Genomic DNA, 21,666 nt, shown 5'->3' on the forward strand with positions numbered 1-21,666 from the left:
GAAGCAGTATCACAATTGGCCCAGATGCACTCCAAAATGATGGATGAAAGTAAAGGTGTAAAAAAGGATGAGAGCTGGTTTTCGACGCTATGGTCATGGATGCCATCTTGGCTGTCAGATGGACTGAAGATCATAGTTGGATGCATTATTTTGGCTGGAGCTGCACTTATCATAATAAGATTTTGGAAGGCCCGGAAGGCACGCACCACAGACGAGATGATCGAAATGGTCGGTATGCACCCCTTGATGCCAGCAGATGACGGCCAACACACAGGCACAATAATAAAAGAGAGAGAGAGGTTGCGCAACCATATCATCACTAACCACCTGGACCCACCATCTGTGAAGCTCGAGAACCCAAGAAACCCAAGGAGCTACATAGGGAAATGGGTATACTGCCTGGAGGAACCTGTGTATATATGTACTGGTCATTTGAAGACCATGTCAACCACTATGGAAACTTGGGAGGAGTAACTAAAATATGGAGAGTGAGAGGAGATAAGGAAAAGGATATATTTGTGGTCGACAAGTCGACCAGAGGGGGGACTGAAGTGGGAAAAGTGAACAAAAGGCTCCCACCAATCCCCTCTCAACCCTGGCCTAGAGGATCACGGCCCAGACACCTGGCACGAGAGGAGTTTGCCCATCTCCCAGACAACCAAATACCCTGGTACAAGAACATACGGATGTGCCCACCCGCCTGCCCACAAGCCTGCCCTGCACATGCCGACACCTGCGGCATGGATGAACTCGACTAAACCATCCAGCACCAAATCAACACATCGTTAGAGATGCCATGACGACCTAGCTAACGGTCAGCACACTCGTGCAAACATACACACCGGACACTCCCACACCAATCCACACGAAAAACATACTCAGTGCTATGACGTAGGCGACGGACGCACCCACGGACGTGCATCTTTATTACTTTCTACATAGGCTTTTCAAATGCAGAAACGCAAGACGCATAATGAACTCATCTAAAAAGGCGTGCTCACACTTCTTCTAAAACCATGTACCATAATGAGAAATATAACAAAGACACGATACTGGGGATAGAGCAATATGATACCATAACCTAAAGCGCTCTGCATCAAATGGTTCCACCTATGCACCAGGCCCAAGTAGGCCACAAGCAAAAGCTTCCATGAACATTAAATGAGCAAGAGTTCGGTTGCTGACCCTGCAGAATGAGCCCAGCAAAAGCAGACAGTCAAGGGCACAACGTTGCAAACTCTCATACCGCAAGCCGACGCCAAGGTCACACCTGCAAGATAAGTCAGGCACACAGTGAGAAATGCAATATCAATTGTGCAGAATTCTGCCTCAACCACGGTCCCACCTCACGTGACCAAGCCGAACTTGATAGGGTGCCAAGCCCAGGAGGAAGAAGGCGCCTGGATCCCCCCGTCTCAAGACACAGGCAGATACAAATAAGTGACTCAATAAGACATCTGCGGCGGTGGGAGTTGTCGGCCTTCCTGCTTATGAATAAATCCTCACATTGTCTGCACATACCCATAGTGAAACATTGTTGCAAGTGACAGGTGCACCGCGAGCTGGGAACAGCGATGGTCCCAGACTGGGGGGCTCACGGGTGAACCAATCAGAATATGGGACCCTTATCAGTGACGCCATTAACATTGACCAATCCTCAGGGGTCTTCATGTAACAATTTTTATGTATCAAACTGAAGGGACAACCCAAGTATACCACCTGACTGACCCTTAACCAATAACAACGTTCTCTATACGTATGCTATACTAACCCTACCACTCGGGGAACCAATCCAGAGTGGCGATAGGTTTTTTGCTAATTTTCTCAGGTGACGCAAGTAGCGCGTCATGCTAAGGTAAAAAGGGCCTGCGAGCCCCACGATGTTGAGAGAGTGTCAGGACAGACGCGTACGATCCTTGGCCATCCCTGCCGTTTTGTTTAATAAACAGCAGAATCACCTTGCTTCTTGTGTATGTCTCATACTCTATCTCTTTTGGGATATATGGGAGGAGCCGGGGCCTCCCCGCCCGGAGGTCCGCAGACGGCCCAGCCGACCCCGGGAGAATTTCCCCCCCGACAGGTCTATAGGCGGTCAAGCGCTCTACAAGCTGTGCCACTTCACTGTAGCCTGTCAAGTGGCACAGCGAGTACAGCGCTCGCTTTGATATCCGTGCACAGCTTGCTAACGCAAGTTCGAATCCCGGCAAGGCGAAACTCAGCCTTTCATCCTTCTGTGGTCGATAAATGAGCACCACACACCGTGGTTAATAATAAGCACCGCTTACATACCTCACAGTTCTTAGCGCTATATGAATGGGAAAATATTATTATTTTATTATTAACATACTCTGTTGCACTATCTTCGATAGCAAATAGTTTCACGCCATAATAAATAAAAAGATGCTTTTTAATGATGATCGGCTGGTGAGACTAATTTATGTTTTTTAAAACAGGTACGTGGCCCCATTTTGTCTATGTCACGATTTACAGACTCCAGCGGATGGGGTCTTCAACTGCCAGGTGCAAGTCCAAATATGCAACTTCATGACCCTCACCATTTTATGGGACAATCGTCAAGGACCAATATGCCCTTACGCAGTACTAGCGGCTACAAACAACCTACCAACCAATACGGTGGTCTAATGGCTCGTTGTTGGAGCAACCTTCCCATTATCAGAGCGACCATTTACTGCTTTTATCATAAACCAACAGCCTGTCTACCGCAAAGGAACAACGCGTGGCTCCAAATAAACTTTTGCTGATCGACAGCAGAGACAATAGCAAATCGCTGAATATTCACTAAACATTTCATGTGAAATAAATGTACTTTACCAAATGTACAATCCTGCTGTTTACTTTTAAACCACAGTTTCATATTCCGAATTGTGGCGCACTGAGTTGTACGCTGATCTAACACTCTCTGTACCGCAAAGGAACATCGCGTGTCTCAACATGAACTTTTGCGGATCGACAACAAAGACAAATGCAAATTGCTGAATATTCTCTAAACATTTGATGTCAAATAAATGTACTTTACAACATTTACAATCTTGCTCTTTGCTTTTAAATCACATTTTCATATTCCGAATTGTGGCGCGCTGTGTTGTGACATAATGTGTGTTGTCTTCCGGGTTCTGTGTAAAGTCGCGTAGTACTGGAGACGACTGGGCGCGTTTCATTACGCACCCTGTAACGTCACAGAGAAAGGTGGGGAATATGAATGCTTTGATAATATCAGGTTTAGGGGCGGGAGATATGATTTAGTGTCGCAAAAGCAAGCCAGCCAGGTCAATAGCGCCAGTCATAGGATTATCACATAATGTCGACGCACACCAGCCAGATTTATCGTTTCTTTAGTGGACAAAAAGTCAGTTGACGCTCCTAGGAAATTGTACTATTAGCGAACAAAAGGAGTGCTCTAAAAACACTTTCACCCTGACAACGAACAATACAAACAACGTTCTCAGAACACCCCCATTTTGTGTAATTGCAACCATTTCGGGACACTGCGAGTGTTCTTAGAACACATTCAACTAGACAGATTACAATACGGACATCGTCCTGAGGACACCCCCAGTTTGTGTATTTAGGAACAATTAAGTACACCGCGAGTGTTCATAGGTCATTTTTACCTTCCTTGCGAACAAAAATGACACATACTCCGTCCTCTAAACCATAGCTCTCAACTCACATGCTTTTGGCGGGTGTCACACGCCTTGTAAAGGGCAGACTCACCCGCCAAGCCTCCTGAACGCCCATTCATTCCAATGGGCGTCTCACCCGCTAAAAACAAAATCGGGTGATTTCACCCGCCTGTAAAACAAAAATGGTTGAGAGCTATGTCTAAACACCCCACCATTTAGTTTATTTACAAAATGTCAGAACAGCCGTGTTCTATGCGGACAAATCGAACGCAACAAAAAGGTCTAGCACATAAAAAAACAAAACATTGAACCTATCTCATACTCCCCAACCCTCCCCAAATACTCTTACACACCAACACACGGCACTAAATACAATTTTTTATCCACGTTTCACTGCGCTGTACGCGGTCGACTGCGAATACAAGATGGCGGGCGCCACAGAAAATCTGACGCACTCCACGCCCCTCGCCGTCCAATCAGCGAACACGTCGCATGTCCGCGGACATGACGCAAGCCCATGGGCCAATCGGGGTGCTGTCCGCGGAGCGAACAGGGAAGTCCGTCGGCGAAGCGAATGCAGATATCACTAATTTTTTTGCCTTACATTTTGGTCATTTTTAAAAAAAAACTACTGGACAGATTTACACCAAATTTACAAAAGCACGCTTTTGGGACCAGGCCGCCGCTCCTGTCGCAAATTTGGTGTAAATCCGTCCAGCGGTTCGGGCTGTAGCCGTGCGCAAAGTTTTTTCCCATTCAGTCTATGGGAAAAAAAAAGTTTTAGGACCCCCCCTATAACTTTTCCCCCCCCTGGACGAATCCTCACCAAACTTTGCAAAAAAATTCAGAGTGACCCAACTACTTTTTTTGCAAAGTTTGGTGAGGATCCGTCCAGGGAGAGCGAAGTTATAAGCCGCCCAAAAAGTGCTCTTCCTATGGAAACAGCAACTTAACCATAACTACATAATAAGAACCAAGAACCAAGAGGCTTCTTAAAAAATTACCAGCATTTTCTGAATACATTCCTATCATTTACATCATTCAAACAATTGGCTTTGACATAAATTAAACAGCAAAAGAATGAATTTATCCTCTGATTTTCTCACATAGTTTGCCAGCTGTGTAACCAATCCATTCTGATGTTTATCCAAGACACATTTCCTATAAATTATGCATACTTTCCATTTATATATGGCGTAAATTGATATCAACCCTAACTTTTGTCTTATTAGGGCTACAGTTTTTGATGTGGGAAGCTTCAATAGGCTCCTCCAATATGCCCCTTCTTTTTTATTCCAATAGTTGTTTGGTTTTTTTTCCAGAGGAAATTGGAACAGCAGGAGGTAACTGTGATTGGACCCTTTCTTTCTCCTTCATAAGAGTATTCTCTGCTACTAGGTCATCTAGTGGTTTATAAAACAAGCTCGGAGTAGCCTTCTCTTTATTACTCTCAGCTTGTTGTGACAGTTGATCAATACATAATAGCTTTCTGAGTAACTGATGACCTTTTGGACTTATTTCTTGGGGCTCTCGCCGATATTTTTGAGTTAGTTTTTCCTAGATCCACTTTTACAGGTAAGGTGAGCACTTCATCTTGAGTTTTTTCAATATTGGCATCCTCAACATCTATCACTAAATTAGTGTTAGTTTTAGGTTTTTCACCAATATTGCCACACAACATTCTGCTGTCTGGATTCAATGGCACCTTTTATACGAGTCGCTCCACCGAAAATAAACCGTTTCGGCTGTGCGGTTGCCTTGTTTCTTAGATCTTGCAGAATTTCAGTTTGAGTCTCGGAATCTCTTACGCCGCAGTCTCTAAAGATCTCATACTGCGGTTCACACTCTCTTATTTCTCCCATTGCCGACCCGCCAGTTTTTTGATTTGTTCGTTTTGTCAGCAATATTGTTTGATAGTTAAGCTTTTCGTCCATTACCTCGTGTAGCTTGGCAAGGGATAATAGAGCTGTCTTCATGGCCAATAAGGTTGTACTCATATCGACCTGGACCAAGGCTTCTTCCATGAATTTATCCACAGGGCTTGATGACTGTTGCCCATCCCGCCTTGGAGTCGGTGGAACAAAAGAAATCGAGTTTACAAATGCTTCTCCCTCTGAGCAGTCAGGCATATCGAGGGATGCTTTAGCCCTTCGCATTACTGCTGTCTGAGTCTCATTTTCCTCTTCAATTCTGCCAGGTGAAATACGGTCACTTAAATTTTGCCTTTGGATTGGGACAAATTATCTACCTGTATTAGGTCCCCCATATTAGAGTGGATGAATACGGTTTATAGTGAAAATGTCGAAAACAAAAATTCTAATGTTTTTTTTAAAAAAATTGTTATGGGGGTTCCCCCTCAACCCCCTGTTTATTTTTAATAGCTAAACCCAAAAAACATCCAAATAAAAAAAACACTTTTTTTTCGATTTTTTTTTTCTCAACATTTTTGTTTTTGACTTTTTGCAGTCGACATTATAACTGCACACTGATGAATACAACTTCCTCCTCATTATCAGACGAATGGCTCAAGTTCATAAAGTTAAGAGCCTCTTCATCCACTTGCCATGTGATATGCATAGCTTGATAAGCTTCCCTCAATCTCTGTTGAGACTCTACGGAGCATAATCTGGGAGGGCTTTCATTGATCTTTTCAAGTGTTTTATCAGCAGTATGCTATCATCACAGCGTTTACTTTCATGTTCCATAGTGGTGTCTGATATTACACTGCTAGCTTTAGTACTTATCATTGCTGGCACATTAGCCTTAATGGCGGCCACTTCCACATCTAGTCGAGTATTCAATTCTAGGAGTTTATCTTGTTTTACATTGGTGCCTTTATTTGGCTGTGTTTTGCTTAGCGCATCCCCTGCCCCGCACCTTGCTTGTGATATAGGTGAATATTGGAACCGTTTGAAATTCAGCGATTCCTGTTTTTATTCAAATTTTTTTTATCACCTAAATATGTCAACTTTTTTGTTTGTTGTATTGGCGTGTGAAGGTTTGCCGGAGTGACTTTTGATGTCATAGAGTTACCTTCCTTAAATAGTGACACGTTCACGGCCGGCATGCCCGTTCTCAATGTGTAGTGACCCTTTTCCATTTTAACGTGGATACAGGGCAGCGGTTGTATTATAAGCTGATATAAAGTTCGCCTTTACACCACTGATATACAATTAAACAGCAATGTATGTTTCCAACGTACGTTAGTCTAATTGGCGTTGAGTTTGCCCTTACACCAATGGCACACAATTAGACAGCAATGTATGTTTCCAGTATGCGTTTAGTCAAATTGGCGTTAAATTCACCCTTAGACCGCTGGCATACAATTAAACAGCAGTGTATGTTTCCAATGTACATTAGTTAAATTAGCGTTGAGTTCGCCCTTACACCGATGACACACAATTAAACAGCAATATTTGTTTCCAATGTACGTTAGTAAAATTGGTGTTGGATTCGCCCTTACACCGCTAATATACAAATTAAGCAGCAATGATTGTTTCTACTATACATTGCTCACAATCCAAAATCCAACAATCACTCACACAAGTTCTTTTTCCTTTTTCTAAAGCCCTCTTTACATGTGGTACCTTGATTTGTATTTATGTAGGATGTGACCCCGCAATCCCTGCTTTCCCGCTAGACAGCGAGACAGCACCACACTTGAGCACCGCACTTTTGCTACTGCATGCACGTCAATGCGCGAGCACAATGGCTATGAGGAAAGCTGGGTAGGGGGCAGGTTGTGAACCTCTGCAACAAAGAAAACAATACAATCACTTCTCCGCTCGTTGTCTCCGAGCACCAACAATTGTTTGGGCTACACCCACACCAATAGTTCCACCAATAGTCTTTCAAGTCCACGACCTGAATTAATTTGTACCGCTTTGATCTGACCAATGAGGGTGTAGAAGATGGAGCATGCCCACGTCACCACCAACGTCCTTGCATTGGTAATAATCTGTCAGAAAATAATGCTGTGGAGTCCAGCAGAGGACAGTGAGATAGCACCACACTTGAGTACCACACTTTTGCCACTGCATGCGCGCCAATGCGTGAGAATGCTGGCTATAAGGAAAGCTGGGTAGGGGGCGGGTCGTGAGCCTCTGCAACAAAGAAAACAATACAATCACTTCTCCGCTCGTTGTCTCCGAGCACCAACAAGTCTTTGGGCTACGCCCACACAACAATAGTTCCATCAATAGTCTTTCAGGTCCACGACCTGAATTAATTTGTACCGCTTTGATCTGATGAATGAGGGCGTAGAAGATGGAGCATGTCCACATCACCACTAACATCCTTGCAATGGTAATAATCCGTCAGAAAAAAATGCTGTGGAGTCCAGCAGAGGACAGGGAGAAAGCACCACACTTGAGCACCGCACTTTTGACACTGCGCGAGCGCCAATGCGCAAGCACGCTGGCTATAAGGAAAGCTGGGTAGGGGGCTGGTCATGAGCCTCGCTTTGATCTGACCAATGAGGGCGTAGAATATGGAGCATGCACACATCACCTCCAATGTCCTTGCAATGGTAATAATCTGTAATAATCACACTTTTGCCACTGCACGCCATTCATTCATTAAGCTGTGGATGAAGATAGTGATGTGCTTACACTCCCGTGAATCAAGCGCCTGGGTTTCATTTTGCTTACATGCTGCTAGCCGAGCCAAAAGTCCAAGGTTGGGTGGGAATGCCAACCAATGTTGCATAGACCAGTCTGCTGCCATTTTAGCCGCTATAATCAGGATTATACATATTTAGAGACAGTTCGAGGTGTGTTTTACAGCTAAGAGAAAGCTAATGAAGTACTAACCCATATGTATTCTATGAGTAGATATGTGCCCCTAACCAATCCCTCCCGCCAATAGGTTTTACATTTTGCCACATAGGATGACGTCATAGATGATGCACATTGTGTTATAAAACCACTGTGTAATGAGGTTTGTGCATGAGCGTGCAAGAATCACTCCAATTTTCATCAATTTGCCCTGTTTTATTAAATTGAGAATGAAGTAGTACTTTTCCATATTATTTGGTTCTGTCTGGTTATTTGGTCTGAGATCTTTATTGGTAATACCATCTAGCACAAGAGACACTTCAAGGTGCTAAAATACAAGCCCTACATTTCCTTGCCCCTAGACCATTCCAGCATACCACAGCCATCATCGGGGCCATGTCACAGTCCACACAATCATGAGGCTTTCAACAGGTCTTGCGCTGCCTCCTAGCACATTAGTACTAAGGAGCTCTTTACCATCCCCAAAGAATTGGAATCTCCTAGCTCGCCCTCTGTCTCTTGCAAGAAACACAGCCTCTGGTGTACCAACATCCAGGAGGCCTTACTTAACAAAACTACTCGACTTCAATCTAAAATTGAAGCTACAAGTGTCATCTTATCAATTTCTGCCAAAACTAGTAAAGCTAATATGAAACTGACTGATCTGATTCCCCAATCCGCCATACCTACCACTCAAGACAAAGCTTTCGAATTCACTCCTGTCATGCCATCAGTGGTTGATCCATCATCAAAAGACTTAAGCCATCGAGGTGCCAAGGAGACACATGCCCAGCCTCCATCATAAAAGAAGGAGCCAAAGAATTCTCCCCTTTCATCTCCTCCTTCATAAATGCTTCTTTTGCCTCATGCACGGTACCCAAAAACCTAAAAGACGCCTGAGTCATGCCCCTCATCAAAAAGCCCAACCTTGATCCTAATATACCAACTAATTACAGGCCAATCACCACTGTGCCTTTTCTCCTAAAAATCTTAGACAAGGCCGCATATATCCAGATTCAAAATCACCTCAAGACCAATAATCTCTTAGGCCTCAGACAATCGGGCTTCAGACCAAGACATGGGACAGAAACAACCCTCTTGGATCTGAAAATCCAAATGGATGAGGCAAGAGACACTGGAAAGTCTGCTCTACTTCTCCTACTAGACTTATCAGCTGTGTTTATCTTAGTCAACCATAGTATCTTAACTAACCACCTCACCACAGCTGCTTCATTCACTAGCAAAGCTGCTGCTTGTGTCAATTCTTTCTTGGTGGAAAGAACCATGAGGGTCTTTTCCCCTTTTGCTTCAGCTGACCCCTCACCTATCATGTGCGGAGTCCCACAAGGCTCAAGTGTCTCCCCCACCCTATACAATATATTCACCCCGCTCCTGTTTGACCATCTAGATGAACTTGGCGTATCATACACAAATTATGCGGATGATACACAAATACTTATCACTCTATCAGGCAACTACCAATCCAATTCCACAATCTTAAACAGTATCTACAGCAAAATACAGGCATGGATGGCCAACCACAGCCTTTGTCTTAACAACGACAAAACTGAGATACTACTCATTGGCTCCAAACTAAGACTGCATAAACTAGGCCCCAAATACTCCTCATTCATTATTTATGGCAACCACATCAAAGTGGATAAGGAAGCAAACACCTTATCTAGATTCTGCATTAACCCTTCAAAGACAAATCAACGCCACCTCATCCTCAACTGCCTACACATCCAAATTAATACATAAATACCTGTAAACCATTCCTCAATACCAACAGCTGTTTTACCCTTGCAAGAGCCCTTATATTGTCCAAACTGGACTATTGTAATACTCTCTATTTGGGCACTAGTCAGAGGAACCTGCAGAAGTTACAAGTAATGCAAAACAATGCCCTCGGAGCAGTACTAAATATTCCTCGATCCGACCACATTGCACAAATCCGTTGCAATTCCAACTGTTCCCTATCCAAGATAGGATCTACTTTAGAACGCTCATGATTACCCACAAATGCCTCAACAACTCAGCACCTAAGTATTTTATGAATAAATTATCCAGGAAAGAGTTCATTAGACCTACTAGATCCAACTATGCCCACTGTTTAAACATTCCTAAATTCAGGCTCAACAAAGCGGGTGGATCCAGATTTCTGGTGCTTGCAGCTAAGACCTGAACAAGCTTCCACCTTCACTAATAACTGACCCAGTATCCGTCTCATTTCAGAATAAAACGAAATCCTGGCTCCTCTCACTTTCAAACTGAACAATTCAACGCTCAACCATGACTACTCTTGACCTAGCAACCTCCTGACCTCGCCATAGTCTTGGATTGATATGATCACTGGCAGTCTTGGCCAGCTGAAATCTTCATCCCAAGCTATACCATGAACGTGCACCTGTATATTTTTTGTCTACCTGTATTTTTTCTTTACTTCCTTACCATGTATATACTTGTAAAATTTCTACCTATCATTATGTATTTTACTGTATCTTATTTTGTACCCTGTAAAATATACTCTAACCATGTACCTAAGAAATGCGCCCAGATACCTTTGGGTTTGGTGCACTATATAAGCAAATAAATCAAACAAACAAACCCATGTCAATTTGGAAGCAAATGGTCCATGTCAAAAGGCCAAAATTCCAAACACAGCAAAGCCAGCCCCTGGTATAATGATCCCATCACATGTGTTTCCCTGAGTCCAATGCCTCAAGTGATATGATATATTTTATTTATATACACCTATACACAAGTGTTTCAAGGCACGACGAGGCAAGGGAGGTGTAAGTGGACTGTAGGGTTGCAGATACAGATCCAAGGGCAAGGGTTGCCAGGAGGTAGTGTGGTTATGCAGCTCGGAGGGCAGAGATTTGGGCCTGAATTCAGAGGTTAGCCAGGTGCCCAGTGCAGAAACAGACAGCGATCAGCAGGGGAGAGGAAGAGAGAAGGCAAACGCGAATAGGAAGGTCTTGAGGTGGTCCCAGAAACAAAGATGGTTTGTGACTCACTATTAAACGTGGGTACGATCTTGAACCTATTGGGATTTGACATAAATGAAATCTGGAACCAAAAAGAGAAAGAGCGATCGAGAGACTTAGAATCTCCTCCGAAATATGAAACAATATCTAACTATGGGCCTCGACACCAAGGCGAAAATAGTAGCTTGGAGAGCAAATTTGTCTCCGTCACGAGAACAAACAGTGATGAAACACAAAATCAGATCATCGACTGCAATATAGTAACAGATGTGAACATAAACACTGAAATACAGAAGAATACCAGTTTACAAAACGAAGATCTTGACTGGACCTGGGTCGCTAAAACGATCAACATCACTAAAAACAGGTAATGTCTAAATCCCAAGGATCCTGGCAATACATGCGTAGCCTCATGGAACACGCGAGGGCATACACATCTATTTGGAAACATACCCAAGGAACTGCGGGACGCAGATTTACTTTGCCTGCAAGAGACCTGGTTAATGGAACCACCCATTGCAGAAGGATTTGAAATTGCGTTTAACCCAGCGATCAAAGGGAATAAAGGACGCCCCATGTCAGGGATGGCGATCCTTGCAAAAATCAAAAGTGGTATACGTATTTTATCATCAACTAATGTATCATCGTATGTACAAGTATGCAAAATCAAATTCCCGGTGAGACATGGCAAAGAGGAGAACGTGCTAATACTGGTAAACATCTACTGGCTACATGCTGCCATACAAGTGGAAAATTTCATTGAAACAATTTCGGAAATCAGCTGCGAAATTAAAAGACATGAAAAAGATGTACACATTTTAATATGTGGCAATCTCAACACAAATTGTTTCCAAGATAATAACCATAATGAGCACGATGAGAAAAAAACCAAAGATGGACATGCGGCAACACTCTGGATGCTAGAAATGAACGCATGGAATCTACAGATGCTAAACGGACAGACAACAGGAGATATCCCCGCCCAACCAACATGGCGAAGAAATGAGTCAAGCTCAACAATTGACTATATGTTCGTAAATGGAAAGCTAAGAAGTGAAGTAAAATGGCTAAAAATCATCGAAATGAAATCTAGTGATCACAGCCTAGTTAAACTGTATGTGAAACCACAACAATGCGGGAGAACAAGCGATGCAGTTAAAACTGCTCTTGAAGTGGGACCAGGCCGCAATAGACTATGACTAAACGCGACCCAAATAATCTCACTGCGGACATCATTAGAAGCAAAACAAGATCCAAGTTTCTCTTGGAAACTTATCGAGAGAAGAAAATCCACAAAAATAGATCTGATTTTTCACAACGTCATATATGGGATGCTGAGCTTAATATAAGGAAAAAAAAATTGAACAAAGACCTAAGATTGATAAAGAATAAAACTGATCCAACCAGCAAAAGCAAAATAAAACAACTGAAACAAATGTATAAGAACTGGCTAATCATCCATAAACACATAATGTTGCAAAGAGATGCAGAAAGCATGATGACAACACTTGCTAATCGAAATATAAGGGACTTTTGGGCATACCTGAATAACATATCTCAAGTCCCCAAGGAGCAATTATAAAATCCATAATTTCTGAAGAAATATGGATAAAACATTACACTGAAATTTTTTACAACGACACCACCAAAGGAATTGTACCATCCACTGCAGAGTCTGAGTGGTCAATCGAAATAAAGAAAGAAGATATATATTGCAACATCAAAAATCTGAGTACATCAAGAGCCCCTGGGCCGGATGGTTTAACAAATCATCTCTTAAAACAACATCCGGAACTCTGGGCAGATTTATGCCACTCATTGTTTAAATCGATCTTACAGAACCGAATGATTCCATCGTCCTGGCGAAGTGCTATTGTCGTACCCATCTTCAAAAAGGGAGATCGCACAGATCCTAAGAATTATCGGCCAATAGCCCTGCTAGATGTGGTGGGGAAAGTTTTTGCCACCCAGCTTCAAAACTGTTAAAGTGGATCCAGGATTCCAAGAGATACGATCCACGCCAATCCGGATTTGTGAAGGGGGTTGGCTGTGGGCTGAATTTAACAATCCTAAATTTCATAAAGATGGAAGCTATTCGCCAAAATAGGAAAATCTACGTGGCTTTTGTCGATTTGTCCAGCGCTTTCGACACCATCGACCGAGAGATGCTCTGGAACAAGTTAATGAAATGGAAATGTCCGGATAACCTACTTCAACCTATAAAAGCGCTCCATACAGACACGGAAATTAAGGTCAGATTAGATGCCTGCGGAACCTTAAGTAAATCAATAAGAACAAATCAAGGCGTGAAACAAGGCTGCCCATTGGCAGCCACGCTATTTGGCCTATTTCTGTCAGATATTGGAGAAGATCTTGAAGCTGTCAACTCTTTCCCACCAAAAATCAACGGGATGATTGTAAACTGGATGCTCTATGTGGACGACATCGCATTGTTGGATCTAACCCCCATTGGTCTAACACGAAAACTATCTGCTCTTGAAGGGTATGTAAGAAAAAACAAACTAAAAATCAACCCTGCAAAGTCGGAAATAATAATACTCCAAGATCTATCTCGAACCAACAAGAGAAACATGAAATGTACACCAAAATGGAGATTATGTAATGAAAATCTGAAATGCGTAAGTAAGGCAAAGTACCTAGGTACTTGGATCAACAGTAACATAACCGATGCACCATGGATCGAAAATGCTAAACAAAAATGTAAACAACTTGCATGTCAAGTGTAATTATAAACAAAACATTTGGAAAATTCTCCCTGTTACCTGTGTTAGCCCATTATAATCAAAAAGCGACACCAACATTGATCTATGGCGCTGAAAGTGCCCTAGGAGTGTCAGCAACGTTGTGGCCAGAACTAGAAAACCAGTACTGGAGGCGAGTACTACACCTACAAAAAGGAATCTCGAGTGCTTGCGTACGATATGAACTCAATCAAATGCAAGCCCGAGTGTTATGGAATATGTTATCCATATACAGGAAAATCATCCTAACAAACTGCACTCCTCAATTTAAGATCTTACAAGATGCACTGCAATGCAACCAAGAAGCGCTTTTTTGTAAATGGGCTACTGAATGTGACAATCAATTAATACTCCTGGTACAGATCAAGTCAATTTGAAAAATAACCCAAACTATGTAAAAAAAAAGCTATGGGAGCTCGACTGGTGCACCACGATTGATGATCGGAATCGTCACAAGCTGATGGAAGATGCAGCAATTGAGGCTAAAGATCGTAAGAAACCGCTGCAATACCTGATGAAGTCAGCTAATGGAAAACATCGAGCTATCTATATGAAATTTCGACTAAATCTCTTTAACACCAGGGTGAGTCAAGCAAACAGGGCGCGAAAAATGACAGCGACCTTGAGCTGTCGCTTCTGTAACAGACAGCAAGAGACTCTCAAACACTTAACTCTATATTGCGAAGGCTTGAAAGATATGAGATCTGTACATTTGGGAGACCTGGTGCGACAATATTCTACTCTTTGTGGCGACGAACTCTGGCGAAAATTCTACAGTCCGCGTGAAAAAGACATATATGGGCTGACCAACTTTCTACAATCTCTAGAGGCTCTGCTAAAATCCCAATAAGGAATGGAAATCATACAGAAACTAATACCAATGTGTCGGAGATGAAGAAGTGTGAACTTGCGTCAAAAGCAGTCTTTTGATGCTGAAGCGGTGGAAACAAAGTTAGTTGACTGAACTAGAAGGAATTAACGAGAACCATAAGACAGTTAAGACCCTAGCCGCGGTAAAAACTCTGTCATTATGCACTGTAATACTGCCAAAACTTGCCTCTGCAAGGACCTCCGACACATTATAGGAGGAGGGATAATGTAACCTTTTCAAAAGGTTTGTATAAACTAAATGAAATAAAATTAAAAACATTTTAAAAAAAACAAAGATGGTTCTCCTCAAGTTTCAGAGTGGCAGGGAGGCTGTTCCAGATGGAGGCCCCAGCCGAAACACGTTGCTTGGTGAATCAACTGACCCTGAGGGAGTTGGAGGTGGAGAAGCGATGAGCTCGGGTAGGATGATATTTCTGGAGGGAGAATTGAAGGTATTATGGATCCAGGCCCTAGAAGGTATTGTGGACAATGCAAAGGGTCTTAAATTTAATCTTTGCAGCCACTGGGGGTCAATGAAGAGATTTTAGGGCTGGGGAGGTACGATCCCTGGGCTTGAGGCCAAGGAAAAGCCTTGTAGTCCTGTTCTGGATTAGTTGCAGAGGGTGGAGAATAGTATCAGGCAAATTTAGAAAGAGGCTGTTGCAGTAGTCCAGCCTAGAGAGAAACAGAGCTCTAGAGACAGTGGCCTTCTAGGGAAAGGGAAGGAAAGGAAGAATATCTCTGAGGAGGTGCAGTTGGTAGTTTGACTTCTTAGAGATGTTGGACATGTTTGTAGAAAAGGAAAGTGAGGAGTCGAAGATGACCCCGAGGTTCTTAGCCTCACAGGTGGGAGCAGGAAGAGGGCAAAGGGAGGCCTGCCAGAGAGTGACAGGGAAGGAAAGTGCAGGAGTGCCAATGAGAAGGATCTCTGTCCTACTGGCGTTAAGGAAAACGTTGTTGGTGGCACACCACTCCTGGATTGAAGACAGACAGTCAGAGATGAGAGAGGGAGAAGAGGTGGCAGAGGGGAGCCTGAAGACGAGCTGAGAGTCATCTACACAAGACGAGGGGTGGCAGTTATTGGTTGAAAAGCCAGGGAGAGAGGTTAGACCCCTGGGGAACACCAAAGGTGGAGATTGAGATAGATGAAAGGAAGGACACAAGTTGGATATGGGAGGGTTGGTTGGAGAGGAAAGAGGTAAGCCAGGCCAGGGCCTGATCAGTGATACCCAGATTATGACAGGGGCAGGGACATTGAGAGTATCAGAGATAGCAGAGTGGAGCTTAGAAAGTGCAGTGTCATGATGAGAATCAGTCAGAGGTGAGGAGGGGGAAAGACAGTGGTAGCGAAAGCCTCAACTGACACATGCTTCATGGTGTTGATGACCAAGAAGGTAGGTGGCAGTGCTGAAGCTGACTTGGCCTGCAGGGTAGAGAGGGAGAGATGGGATGAAAGTAGAAGTGCTTGCTCCAGGAGAGACGAGTGGTGAGAGGGTTAGATTGGGAGAGGTCAGAGGAGATGAGAACATCCAGAGTGTGCCCTGCAGAGTGAGCTGTGCCAGAGGGAAGAATAGAAAGAGGGAGAGAGTCGCACATGCAGGAAAGAGACCAGAGGAGGGACAGAAAGCTCCAGTTGGATGCTAAGGTCTCCAAGGAGGAGGAGCTGAGTGGTCGAGGCCAGGAGGTAGAAGGAGAGGTTGGCCCACTCGGAGACAAAAGAGGTAGTCTGACCAGATGGCCAATAGATAGTAGCAATTTTGAGAGAGTGGCCAGGAGAGAGAGACAAGGCATTCAAAGGATGAGTAGGCCTGCGTAGGAATCACAGAGGCAGGAATCCACTCCAGGAAGCTCAAGGGTACACCCCCACCGGGACAGGTGGATCTGGGTGCAGAGAGGATATTTTAGCCATCAGGGTGGTGAGTATCAAAGCTCATGACAAAGCTGCCATGAACCATGTCTCGGTGAGACCGAGGACATTGAGGTTGAGTTCTTCAAAGAGGTGGCAGGTGTCAGCGTTTGACATCTGAGCGAGAGTGGTAATATGGAGAAGGTTTCCAGCCTTGAAAGACTTCCTGGGAGGTGTACAAATCAGAGGTACACCCTGCAGAGGTGTAGAAGGAGCCTGAGGGGGACAGAGGTGAAAGAAGGGGGGCAGGGAAGTCAGAGAGGACTGAGAGGGCACAGCAAGAGATGGGAGTAAGTTGATGAGGCACAGGAAGCATCTATCAAAGAGGAGAAGGTTGGCCTGAAGGCCTTTGACCAGGATGGTGCCATTCAGGATAACCTTAGAGGAGTGGAAGGGATGCAGGAGGGCCTCCCACTGTGTGCCACCTTTAATGGGAGAAGAGGAGATAGAAGAGATCACAGAGACCATATGAGGAGTCCATAGGCCTGGCAAAGGAATGACAAAGAGTATATCGGTGAGGGTCTGTCTGGAGGAAGTGCTGATGTAGGTGTCAGTGATAGGGAGACCAGGGTTAGAGACCAAAATATCCTTTTTGAACTTCTTCCTACAAGACATAGTGGGGAGGCCAGGATAGTCAATAGTGTAACAGTTGGAGAAGAGGAGCAGGGCCAGAGCCTCCAGACCCAGGTGCAGACCCCAGCCACTGCCAGTTCACACCTCCTCTTATGAGAGCTATGTGACTGGGGGAGCAACGGTTAATGGTGGTGGAGGAGGAGACCATTGCAGCCAGCCCTCATGGGTCAGGTTGGAGCATCGATATGTGTATTCAGTATGCACCCCTGGCCCAAAAATATGGTGATGTGCAGTCCACCATGGAGGATTCTGCACACACTCCTGTCCCTGGGCCATCTGCTGTGACTGTGACCACCTTCCTGGATGTCTCCACCCAGACCAATGGCCTGATTCAAGCCGATGCAGCAATCCAAGATGTGGTGAAGCCCCTGCTGTCTGGTATCACAAGGCGGATCGCAACGATTGGTTATGCTGTTAAAACATTTTGCGAGGAACTTGCACAGCATTAAAATCAGATGAGCCGATTCCTGGCCCAGTTGCAAATTCAATGCTCTTGGGTGGTCTCTCTGGGCTGGCTGATGACATTTCCCCCTCCTCCACTTCCTCATCTGTGTCCCAGTTGTCCTCCAGTGACTCTTCCATGCCACAGCCCACTGTGAACCAGTCCCACCACCACTACCCAGTCTGGTTTTACCTACATCCCTGATATCCCTGAGGTTGTGCCTGGTCAAGCAGCAACAAAGGAACAGGCAGTGGAGGTACAGCTGGCACTTCAGGGCAGTGCTGGTGCTGTACTTCCCCCATGACTGTCATCTGGTCGGATGGCATACTTGCGCGGCTTGCACACTCACCGGCAGCAGCAGATGGTGACTGTGAGGAGGCAGGTGCTTGCATTCAATACCACCCAGAAGAGGCGAGCAGGAACACAATTGGCAAATGTGAGGTAGTAGGCACAAAGGGGACCCCTACAGGCCACGGGGACTGTGTATCAGTGGTACAAGAGGAAGCTTGTGGCAGAGAGGCAGCAGGCAAGATAGGCAGCTGTGATGATGGCCAGGACTGAGGTGGTGCGCAAGCAGGCGATGGGGTGGGCTACCATAGTGGATGATTCAGGGAGGCAGAGATTGTCCAGCCTGCAAGCCCTCCATGCAAGACAGTAGGCCTGCCTAAAAACAGAGGACATGCACTGTGATTTGGCCTAGGTTGAGGCATTGTCCATCATTGCGGATGTTTAGCCCGCTGCCATTGTATACAGTTTCATAGGGGTAGGTTTTATTTTGGACAATTTGTATGTGTTTCTCCCTGGACATTTTCACTGTTCCCCTCTTTTTATTGTAAATTGTTTATTTTTAATACAACTTTTCACTCAGCTCATTTCATGCGTCTTGCAGTCTCTTTGTCTGTGTGCACATTTACTTTTTCCATGTTCTCACAGTGCATATGTTCTATGACAGTCATGTGGATTGGGGTCTCACTATGTGTATCATGTTGTTATTGTGATGTTGGCTGGGGGCTGTGCATGCATGCCACATGTGTGTGGTAGTTCTAGCATCCATGCTCATTGAACATGGGTCTGCTCTTGTAGATTTGTGTAGGTGAGGTGCTTTGGGATTCATATTTGTGACAGTGATGTTCTGCACATATGCTGCTTGCCTACATGTGTATTTGCAATACAGGCACATTGTTCTATTGTGTACATGGTATGGATGTGTGTGTGAGCGTTGTATGCTGTGGTTGAGTATGCACTCCGTTGCTGTATGTGTTCATGTGAGTTTGGTGATATTGCATGTTGTTGGTGCTTGACATGGTGGCATTGTTTGGATTTACTTGTGGTAATGGGGCCATCAAACAGCTGGAGGTGGCACTGGTCAATTATCTGATTCCATACCTTGTACAGGGGCACTGTGTGCTTGGTGTCAAGGTGTTTGCATTGTTGGAGTGAAGTATTGTGTTGTATTTGTAATGGTGTACAAATGGCACATTGCACTACATTGCATTTGCATTTTACATGTATATAGAGTAGTCAAAAGGCCTCATCAGGGGTTGGGTGCAGTGCAGTAAAAATGTGATGGCAATGATATTACAGTTAAAGGGTATTTGCCTTCAGAGCTTTAAGGCCATTGCAATGGTAAAAAAGCACTGTATAAATGGCACATTGCACTACATTGCATTTGCATTTTACGTGTATATAGAGTAGTCAAAAGGCCTCATCAGGGGTTGGGTGCAGTGTAGTAAAAATGTGGCAGCAATGATATTACTGTTGAATTACTGCTCCTCCCCATCCCGTGTTTGGGGGAAGCATGGCGGATTCACCACCAGCTCAGAGTTGGAGGTGAATTTACTGACTTTCCACCCTTTTCCGGTGCAATCACCAAGGGTGCAATTACCACTGTGGTATTTAATGCCAGAAAAAGCAGCATTGAGTCCAATGGACTCAAAAAATGGGGACTTACTACACCACTACCGCAACTTGGGATCCATCACTAATAGCAGTGGACCAAGTTGTGGTAGTGGTAATTGTGTTGGGCAGTACACCAGCAATGTTACCGCCGGGATACCACCCAGCTTCTGATGATGCCCAAAGTGTACCTTGTACAACAGTATGGTGTCCCTTTAATGTGCAGCTGCATGTGGTCTACCAGGGAGTCATAGTGGAAGCTACACTCTTGCAATGAACAACAATGCTCCCAGTTGTTCATGTTGGAGGTGGATATGTGGCAGGTGTACTTCATGGTGGTGGCAGGCCAATGCACATAAGGTAGGTTGTTGCTCTACATTGGACTAGCAGGGAGCAGACTAGAAGGGGGCTAGAGGGGGTAGTGGAAGGATTCAGAACTTGAGGGGGCTGCCTGGGATAATGGATGGAGGTCACTGGGGCTAGGGAAGGATGGTGGACTAGCAGGGCATTTGAGGGGTTTGAGCTAGACATTAGTGGGGGTAGTGAGAGGTGTTAGGACTTGAGGGACTGACTGGGATAATGGGTGGAGGTGAGTGGGGCTAGTGGGAGGTGTCAGCACTTGAGCGGGCTGGCTAGGGTAATGGGCACAAGTCAGTTGAGGTAGTAGCAGGAGTCAGGACTTGAGGGGGTTGCCTGGGGTGATGGGCGGAGGTCTATGGGGTAGTGGGAGGTGTCAGGACTTGAGGGTGCTGTCTGGGGTAATGGGCAGAGGTCTGTTTGGCTAGTGGGAGGTGTCAGGACTTGAAGGGACTGCCTGGGGTAATGGGCAGAGGCCAGTGGGTGTAGTGGGAGGTGGCATGGCTTGAGGGGGCTGCCTAGAGTAATGGTCAGAGGTCAATGGGGGTACTAGGAGATGTGGGATGGGGGAAGACTAGCAAGGGGTTTGAGCGAGCTGAGGCAGAAGTCAGTGGGGGTACTGGGAAATGCCCGGACTTGATGGGACTGCCTTGGGTAATGGGCAGAGGTTAGTGGGGGTAGTGGGAGGTGTAGGTACTTGAGGGAGCTGCCTTTGGGGAATGGGCAGCTGTCAGTGGGGGTAGTGGGATGTATCAGAACTTGAGTGGGCCACATGTGGTAATGGGCAGAGGTCAGTGTGGGTACTGGGAGGTGGCAGGACTTGAGGGTACTGCTTGGTGTAAATAACAGAAGTCAGTGGGTGTAGTGGGAGGTGTCAGGACCTGAGTGGGCTGCCTGGGGTAATGGGGGTAGTGGGAGGTGTCAGGACATGAGTGGACTTCCTGTGGTATTTTTATTTATTAATTTATATTGCACACGAAGCCCACAGGCATCAGGGTGCACCATCAAGGCGTTTTAGACTTCCTACCCGATATGTAAGAAACTACCCACCTGGCGGCTTCAGGGGAGCAGTTAGCCACATTTTCCACAACCCATTAGAGCTGTTTGTGATCTAGCAGGTTGAAGGCTGCGCTCAACATTTGGGTTTGTAAATCCAGCATTGCTGTCTCTGTGCTGTAAGCCGTTCTGATCCCGGATTGTTGTTTATGCATGATGTCCTTTGCTTCAACGAAGGTTTGGAACTGTGCAGTAGCCACCTTTCCATAATTTTAAGTAAGAAGTTACAATTAGTTATGGGCCACAGATTGCCTGGGCCTTTGGGTCCTGACCAGGTTTTTTCACTAGGGGTGTCATAGTAACTGTCTTCAGTTCCTCTGGTATTATTCCATCTC

This window comes from Ambystoma mexicanum, chromosome 6p, assembly GCF_040938575.1.
Source record: "Ambystoma mexicanum isolate Mex_15411 chromosome 6p, UKY_AmexF1_1, whole genome shotgun sequence".
NCBI classification, from domain to species: domain Eukaryota; kingdom Metazoa; phylum Chordata; class Amphibia; order Caudata; family Ambystomatidae; genus Ambystoma; species Ambystoma mexicanum.